Raw genomic sequence first — 10,415 nt, 5'->3', positions numbered from 1 at the left:
TCTCGCCACGATCCGTGCGTCTTAGGGAGTGGCACGGGCTCTCTGGACTGTGATTCGAGCGGATTGGTCAAGAAGACGCTCAAATCCTATGGCTGCAAGACGAGCATCTTGTTTGGGAGACGCTTGGATGGTGGTGAAGGAAGACGCTCGGATCGTCTGTGATCAGCTCGGATCCTACGGCAGACTGTGTGACACCCTCATTTTTAGGGTTAAATAAACACGTAAATTCTACAGAAAAACTGACAGGATATGTTTGTAATTGGTTCAACTAGATAAAACCTGTAATTTTAAAAACTTTTCTAAACCATTCACAAACATTTCCAAATGAAGAGTGCCAAAACCTGCAAATACTAACAAACTAATTTACATAACATTGCTAAAGTCCCGAGAATAAAGTGATACAAACCAAAGTAAAAGAGGGAGACATGTGTCCCTCCATAATATAAACAGAACCATATGTTTAAAGGTTTACTACAAAATATAACCAAACTAGGTCCAAGGTTCTTTTGCTCGCTAGCTCGTCCATGTACCCCATCTAAACATCATCAACCTGTCAATCGCATTTTATACAAACACGAAAGCCACAATTCAGTGGGGAGTAACTTCGAGTTCTCCCAGCCACGAAATGTCATAATTAATATAACATGTAAACATAAGAATATGAATACGAATCACACATAGCCTTAGCATATAGATGCTAGACAATCGTGCTTATCATGTGAACAACAATATAACAACACATAGTCCTAGCATGCGAATACTAGACCGACTCATACTACACTATCATGTGAATCACATAACATCCAGGAATCCAAACTCTATCAACCATAGCCGGCTTGCATCTCACCTTCTATGATTCATAGAATCATCAAACAAGAAAGGACAATATATCAAAGACAGGCATAAGTTCTTAGCACGGTCAATAGTCACTCTGTAACTCGAGTCTATGCCACGAGGTAGGGAAGGTAATCGAACCGGTATCCTGGCTCAGAGGTTCTATCAAAACATGGCCAAGACACAACACAACCCTAGTACTAAATCTGCGCAGACCTAGACATGCGGATACACACCACCGCACCCAAGACCCACAATTTTTATAAAACCATGTGAGTACCCTAAGGAGTCCACCAAAGGGTTGGCTAGTACTTAAGCTGACCACTTACCCTCAAAATAAGTAACGAGGTCATGCGCCAACTTGGATATAAACCCACCAAGTCAGGAACACAAAGGCTATTGAGCAGTGAACATACACTCGTCAAAGACTATAAAGGCCTATCTATGACAAACACAACAACCTGCAAGAAGTATTCAATACCAATTCCATTTCAAGCAATATTAACAATATTAAAGGTTTCAGGGAATCTAGGGCCGTTTCTACAATATAAGAAACCATTCAAATCAACCAACAACACATGTGAAATAAAAACATAATAAATGGCCTAAAACAAGAATAAGGCCAATTATCCATTTCACACAAAAATTTCATCCAACCGAATTTTTACCCGCAACCCCACCTGACCCTGACAGTGCACGGTTCAATCGCGGTGACCAATCACACAATTGACTGACATCGATTCAGTCAAAGGGACCAAGGGCTCAGTTTTCGGCATAATCATCCAAACATTGCAATTATCGCTATAAAATTCATTTCAAGCCTATTCATTAGAATTTCATATCATAACCTATCCTAACATGTGCAAACTACCAATATAAGCATGATTTTACCATCAACATTATATTTACTACTAACATTATTCATTTCATAAGATTACCCATATGTTACTTATACTAAATATAACATTAATAAACCCGAAACGACGAACAATGCATGCAAAATCGCGAAAACACGCAACGGGCCGACCCGGGCCAACCCAGGGCTGCCGTGGGCCTGCACGGGCCTGCCGGGCCTGCCGGGCCAACTGGGCCGCCACCCCAAACCCTCCGTTTCTCCATTTTTGTTCATTTTAACATCGTTTTAAGCATCAATTAATCATTCCCATATCATTTCCATACTAATATGTTAACTTATACTTACAAAAGACATGAATTTAACCCATATATTCATGTGAAATAAACCACTCAAATAACATTCGCAAAATCACACAAGAAAACAAAGAATGTGATATTTATTCGTCGAGTAACTCGAAATATGTTACCTTAAGCTAGAAAAAGGCAAAATAACCCTTGAGAAAACCCTAAAAACAGTAGCTACCCATCATCCTCTACTATATAGGAGTCCCCTATATCATCCTCATAATCTTCACCTATTAAAAACAACAAAAACACAATAATAACTATTAAAACCGAAATTATACCCAAAATCATCTTAAATCGACATAATGAAAACTGAAATTAAAACATACTAGGATGTAGATCATGAAGAGAGGATTCCGAAAATATAAATTTTGCGAAAATCGGACTAGAAATGAAGAAGTTATGATGAAATTACGATTGTAAGTTTATTTGATTTTTTTGTGGATTTTCGGTGGTCAAGAGGAACAAAACAAGAACAAAGGAAACCCTTGGAAGAAATGGGAAGGAGGAGGAAAAAGGTGTGCCACCCAAGAAGAAGAGGAGACGGGTATTTGGCGGAATTTCATTAGTCGGTTTTGGCTCGTTTCGACGATAATTAGAACCGTTTGTCAAATGCAAATTCCGACAATGCCAAAGTGCTTAAACACGAGCTTACAAGAAGATTGAGTACTCATATGACCCATTTCCAAAATCGTTTGCCCAATTTTCACAAGAATTGCCATTTTCCCCGATATACCCTTATTTCGAAATAAAAGGTTTTTACGTGGTTTAAACTATTTCTAAACATTTCGAAACTATCAAAATAAATACTTTACTTCAAAATATAATAGAATTATACTTCATTGAATTATTATTACTTCAAATACATTAATATTAAATTCAACTTGATTAATAAATTACTTCCGTAATATAATAACGGTCCGAAATTACGGGGTGTTACAATCACCCCTCCTTTTAAAAAGTTTCGTCCTCGAAACTTAGAAGGAGAAATTATAGTAAACAACATCTTAATAATATAATCATAAGAAAAATATAGGTATCTTTTCAATGAAACGGTGATACTCTTGTTGATCAGACAAGAACATCCACATTTCATATCAAAATATAAAAATATTTCTACACCAATAAATGAGAAAACCCATTATCGGGACGTCTCCAATAACGAGATTTAACACTCATTAATGTTAAAATAATTAAAAATCATAAAAGCATTTTTCAAAATTTTAGTTCAAAGTTCTATAATAAGAATAATATCTTTACTAATTATGATTAAATACGGCCTAGTAGCGGAAAAGAGCAAGAAAAAGGAATGCCTTACGAGAATAATTCAGGATATTTAGCTAACATAGAAGCTTCAGTCTCCCAAGTCTCTTCTTCGACATTTCCACAACGCCAAAGAACACGGACTAGAGGTACAACTTTGCTCCTAAGTTGCTTGGCGGCTTTTTCGAGAATCCGTATTGGCCTTTCTTCAACCGCCAAGTTAGGCTCCAATTCAGGAATCTCTTCTTGGATGATATGGCTAGGGTCACTAATGTACTTCCTTAACTGAGAAATATGGAAGACATTGTGAACCTTGCTCAGATTTGAGGGCAATTCTAAACGGTAAGCAGCAGGACCAATCTTTTCAATCACCCCGGAAAGGTCCAATATATTTAGGGCTCAGCTTCCCTTTTACGCCAAACCGTTTCACCCCTTTCATAGATGACACTTTAAGGAGTACTTGATCATCAACCTCAAAAGAAAGTGGTCGACGACGGACATCAGCATATGATTTTTGACGGTCCTGAGCGGCTTTCATCCGCTCCCGAATGATTTTAACTTGTTCAATGGACTCGGTCACCAAATCAGGTCCTAACATTGGAACATTTTGGGTTTGATCCCAACAGACTGGAGTACGACATTTTCTACCGTACAGAGCTTCATATGGTGCCATTTTAATGGAGGCTTGATAGCTGTTGTTGTAAGAGAACTCAACCAGAGGTAAACATTTCTCCCAGGAAGTTTGGAAATCTAAGGCACAGGCACGAAGAAGATCCTCTAAAGTTTAAATTGTTCTCTCGGTTTGACCATCAGTGGCGGCGTGAAAAGCAGTGCTCATCAATAGTTTACTACCCAAGGCCTCCTGTAATGCAGTCCAGAAACGAGAACAAAATCGAGGGTCCCGATCTGAAACTATATCTTTAGGAACCCCATGATAGCGCACTAACTCACCCACATAGACACGAGCTAGAACTTCTAATCTTCAGGTCTCTTTGATGGGAATAAACCGAGCACACTTAGTCAATCGGTCCACAACCACCTAAACAGCATTCTTCCCAGTGGAAGTCCTGGGTAAAGCCATCACAAAATCCATGGAAATAGAAGTCTCATTCATGGAACGGAATTGCTCTTGTCGTGCACACAAGAACGCTAACTTTCCAAGTCAGAGACAAATTTAAAACAAAAACTATTCGCCGACAAGCATAGAACAAGTTATCAAACGTCTCTAATAACTAGTTCTAACATCCGATCAACGTTAAAATAAAAATAAGAGAAAGGTAATCTACTCAAATTTTTCTTTTGCAGAAAGTCAAAATAGAAATAAAGGTTTCACTTGTAAACTCGAAAGGGAATCAAATTTCTGAAAATGTAATCTTAAACTTTGACAAAGAAATCATAAATAGTTCAAGGTTAATAGAAATTGGATAAAATTTAAAGAAATATCGGGTTTAGCAATTAAAATCATGATAAATGAGTTTATACTAAAGGAACAATTATAGAATTAAATCAAATTTTCATTTTCCAAATTCTTATAATAGATAAGGTTTTACAAAAGTAACATAAACTTTTAACACCGAAACAAAAATGATAGTTTAAATTGTTTAGAAATTGTACGAATAGAAAAGTGACTTATTAGACATCATAGATACAAGTATGCTAAAAGGATTCAAACTTAACTAATCAAAAGAGCCACGATGAATTTCATAGGGTAAGAATTGAAGTAAGGTCAGCAAGGATGTCAAAGATAGAGTTTTTATAGGTCACTAGCATCAAACCTAAGGGAGGAGCAAGATGAAGCGAGGAAAGGAGGTATGAACGGTAACGCTTATGATCGAGGAGAAAGGGAATTTAGACAACATGGAAACTAAAGCAACATGTCGTGGGTGTGAGACTAAAAGAGTCGAATCATAAAGATAACTAGTTAACAACCAGTAAGAGATATTAGAATTAGGGAGGTATTCAAGACAAGGAAATAACGAGTAAACTTTTATACTTAGAATCAAATCCAACCAAGGTATGAACGAAAGGGAGGAAAACGATTAATGGTATGAAAGAGGATTTTAAGGCTTAATCCATACGCTTCCTAAAACTTAAGGTTCTATCTAACAAGGTCACGTCTATTAGGGTATTGTACCTTCGTAACAAAACGACAAAATCCCAAAACAAGGGTCAAGGTAAAATAAACGCTCGCTTAAGGGGTGATAAATCGGTTAGATACTTCTTCCACCTATCTTATCACATATTAGGATTTCCCTAAAGCAAATCTACCACTCAAGTATAAAAGCATCTCTTTATCTCAAGCACTCGACACAACCTCAATGTTTTAAACACCAAAGAATGAATTGACAAAGATTTCTCAACAAAGTTCTCAAGGAACAACTAACATCAAATCACATCACCAATATATACGGGATTGCTAACATCTAAAAATGGGTTTTCTTCCAAATTCATATCCTAAACTTATCTCATGTTTACTCCTAAGGCGACGACGCTCAACCCACTAAGCTTTCAAATCCCAAACATAAACAACAAAGCCAAGTTCTATAACTTTAATCACATAGGCAACTCATTCCTAACACAAAGAATCCACCAATCAATGATACTCACTTTGTCAAGGAACTAGGTATAAGAATCACTAAGTATGTCTCATCACCTTACCTAAGTCTTTCTAACATCACATCCTCTCAAAACCAGGATTAAGGGTCAAACACAAACTATCTCCTCAAAGGTCATAATTTCCAACCAAGGTCAACATTTCTCAAAAGAAATAGTGCTATCAAAAGGCGTTAAGTAAGGATAAGCAAGGAACAAAGGACAAGTTAGTAAATACAAGAGTGACTCACAAGGAGAAAGAAAAGAGGATTTAGAAGAAGAGATAAGCATTAAGAAGTAAAGAACAGGGCAAGGTACACAAAGAATGAGAAACATCTTCGAGGAAGTAGAAACATTCTTCAAAGTTGAACAAATCTTCAATTTCTGGCAATAGGCACCATGTCTTGATCTTCACGTTGATAAGTTCACAGTTATTGATCCAAGGGCACAACAATTATAAAATGACAATCAACAAACATGTTAGTACCTAACAAAGAGCATTCACAAAGAGACTACAACATAAGGTCCTAAGTCTACCCATCCTACCCATCTCTCAAGTTTGTTATTTTAAGGTCAAATTATTTATATTGGGGTGCACAAACGTGCGTCGGGAGCAAATATGCTCTGATACCAACTGTGACACCCTCATTTTTAGCGTTAAATAAACACGTAAATTCTACAGAAAAACTGACAGGATATGATTGTAATTGGTTCAACTAGATAAAACCTGTAATTTTAAAAACTTTTCTACACCATTCACAAACATTTCCAAATGAAGAGTGACAAAACCTGCAAATACTAACAAACTAATTTACATAACATTGCTAAAGTCGCGAGAATAAAGTGATACAAACCAAAGTAAAAGAGGGAGACATGTGTCCCTCCAAAATATAAACAGAACCATATGTTTAATGGTTTACTACAAAATATAACCAAACTAGGTCCAAGGTTCTTTTGCTCGCTAGCTCGTCCATGTACCCCATCTAAACATCATCAACCTGTCAATCGCATTTTATACAAACACGAAAGCCACAATTCAGTGGGGAGTAACTTCGAGTTCTCCCAGCCACGAAATGTCAAATTAATATAACATGTAAACATAAGAATATGAATACGAATCACACATAGCCTTAGCATATAGATGCTAGACAATCGTGCTTATCATGTGAACAACAATATAACAACACATAGTCCTAGCATGCGAATACTAGACCGACTCATACTACACTATCATGTGAATCACATAACATCCAGGAATCCAAACTCTATCAACCATAGCCGGCTTGCATCTCACCTTCTATGATTCATAGAATCATCAAACAAGAAAGGACAATATATCAAAGACAGGCATAAGTTCTTCGCACGGTCAATAGTCACTCTGTAACTCGAGTCTATGCCACGAGGTAGGGAAGGTAATCGAACCGGTATCCTGGCTCAGAGGTTCTATCAAAACATGGCCAAGACACAACACAACCCTAGTACTAAATCTGCGCAGACCTAGACATGCGGATACACACCACCGCACCCAAGACCCACAATTTTTATAAAACCATGTGAGTACCCTAAGGAGTCCACCAAAGGGTTTGCTAGTACTTAAGCTGACCACTTACCCTCAAAATAAGTAACGAGGTCATGCCCCAACTTGGATATAAACCCACCAAGTCAGGAACACAAAGGCTATTAAGCGGTGAACATACACTCGTCAAAGACTATAAAGGCCTATCTATGACAAACACAACAACCTGCAAGAAGTATTCAATACCAATTCCATTTCAAGCAATATTAACAATATTAAAGGTTTCAGGGAATCTAGGGCCGTTTCTACAATATAAGAAACCATTCAAATCAACCAACAACACATGTGAAATAAAAACATAATAAATGGCCTAAAACAAGAATAAGGCCAATTATCCATTTCACACAAAAATTTCATCCAACCGAATTTTTACCCGCAACCCCAGCCCTGCGACAGGTACGGGTTCAATCGCGGCTGACCAATCACACAATTGACTGACATCGATTCAGTTAAAGGGACCAAGGGCTCAGTTTTCGGCATAATCATCCAAACATTGCAATTATCGCTATAAAATTCATTTCAAGCCTATTCATTACAATTTCATTTCATAACCTATCCTAACATGTGCAAACTACCAATATAAGCATGATTTTACCATCAACATTATATTTACTACTAACATTATTCATTTCATAAGATTACCCATATGTTACTTATACTAAATATAACATTAATAAACCCGAAACGACGAACAACGCATGCAAAATCGCGAAAACACGCAACGGGCCGACCCGGGCCAACCGAGGGCTGCCGTGGGCCTGCACGGGCCTGCCGGGCCAACTGGGCCGCCACCCCAAACCCTCCGTTTCTCCATTTTTGTTCATTTTAACATCGTTTTAAGCATCAATTAATCATTCCCATATCATTTCCATACTAATATGTGAACTTATACTTACAAAAGACATGAATTTAACCCATATATTCATGTGAAATAAACCACTCAAATAACATTCGCAAAATCACACAAGAAAACAAAGAATGTGACATTTATTCGTCGAGTAACTCGAAATATGTTACCTTAAGCTAGAAAAAGGCAAAATAACCCTTGAGAAAACCCTAAAAACAGTAGCTATCCATCATCCTCTACTATATAGGAGTCCCCTATATCATCCTCATAATCTTCACCTATTAAAAACAACAAAAACACAATAATAACTATTAAAACCGAAATTATACCCAAAATCATCTTAAATCGACATAATGAAAACTGAAATTAAAACATACTAGGATGTAGATCATGAAGAGAGGATTCCGAAAATATAAATTTTGCGAAAATCGGACTAGAAACGAAGAAGTTATGATGAAATTACGATTGTAAGTTTATTTGATTTTTTTGTGGATTTTCGGTGGTCAAGAGGAACAAAACAAGAACAAAGGAAACCCTTGGAAGAAATGGGAAGGAGGGGGAAAAAGGTGTGCCACCCAAGAAGAAGAGGAGACGGGTATTTGGCGGAATTTCATTAGTCGGTTTTGGCTCGTTTCGACGATAATTAGAACCGTTTGTCAAATGCAAATTCCGACAATGCCAAAGTGCTTAAACACGAGCTTACAAGAAGATTGAGTACTCATATGACCCATTTCCAAAATCGTTTGCCCAATTTTCACAAGAATTGCCATTTTCCCCGATATACCCTTATTTCGAAATAAAAGGTTTTTACGTGGTTTAAACTATTTCTAAACATTTCGAAACTATCAAAATAAATAATTTACTTCAAAATATAATAGAATTATACTTCATTGAATTATTATTACTTCAAATACATTAATATTAAATTCAACTTGATTAATAAATTACTTCCGCAATATAATAACGGTCCGAAATTACGGGGTGTTACAGACTGTTTCTCTTCTTTTCTTCCTTTATAATCCGCGAGGATCATTCCGGGGATGCAAGAATCCTTTCGTCATTGCCCATTTTACTTTATTATCTACATAGGCCTTCTAGTGATGTATTCTCTTTGATGCTTGGTCATTAGATGCGATCAATTTAGCTCCATTTCGCCATGTAAATGCAAGGTTAACACTCCTTTCTTACCAAGGGGACAAAACCTCAAAGAATATGCAGAATGGGAAACTAAAGATAGTAAATGACCCCATTATACACTATACAACATAGGAACAAGGTTAATTCGGGAACTAAATGTGCTCAAATAAGAGTCACATCAAACATCCCCAAACCGAACCTTTGCTCGTCCCGAGTAAAGAGGTGACAAAAACTAGGATCCTTATTTAAACTAACCTACTAGTATATCCGATGTGAGACAATAAGCGGGTCTCACTCCGCCCCTTCAACTCACAACAAGACAACCATGAGGTAGGATGCCTTCTTGCAAGGCAAGGTGGGGCTTGCCAAAATGGCGACACATCCAAGCATTAAATCACACAGAACAAGTAATGGATGCATCTACAAAAATGAATAGCCACTTTGCTCATCTAAGGGGTGGAAATTATCTACAAGGGAAGCAATCTAAGGGTACACACTCTTTCATAGATATGGTTTCTTCAAACTACTAAGCCTAGAAGGATACCAATAAATCACCTCCAAGTTGTGTCAAGCTAGGGTACCTTTGTCCTCAATTGTTAAATGCTTTATCAAGAGTAGACTCCCTATGGTGTTAGAAACACTAGAGGATCGCAGAATTCCCCTTCTTGCCTAGGCAAGAAGAAGGGTCGTCCCCTCTCTACCATGCACAAAAGTGGATTCGATGGATAAAGGGATAATTTGTATTTGAGTTTCATATGGGAGTTTGCTTTTGTTGTTGTTTTCCCCCTAATTTCTTGTGGCATTTGACATTTGAGAACACTTTCTTTTTGCCATTTATTTTGATGTTTGACATTCCAATACTTGACAATTTCAACTTTTTCTTGCATTTTCTTTTGAACATTTTCAAAGTCACTCTATTTGTAGTGAGGGTGCTTGTATTTGAAGCATAGGAGTTTTTATTTTTGT

Source organism: Silene latifolia, chromosome Y (genome assembly GCF_048544455.1).
Source record: "Silene latifolia isolate original U9 population chromosome Y, ASM4854445v1, whole genome shotgun sequence".
NCBI lineage: Eukaryota > Viridiplantae > Streptophyta > Magnoliopsida > Caryophyllales > Caryophyllaceae > Silene > Silene latifolia.
The sequence above is the reverse complement of the archived record's forward strand: the minus strand, read 5'-3'. Positions refer to the sequence as shown.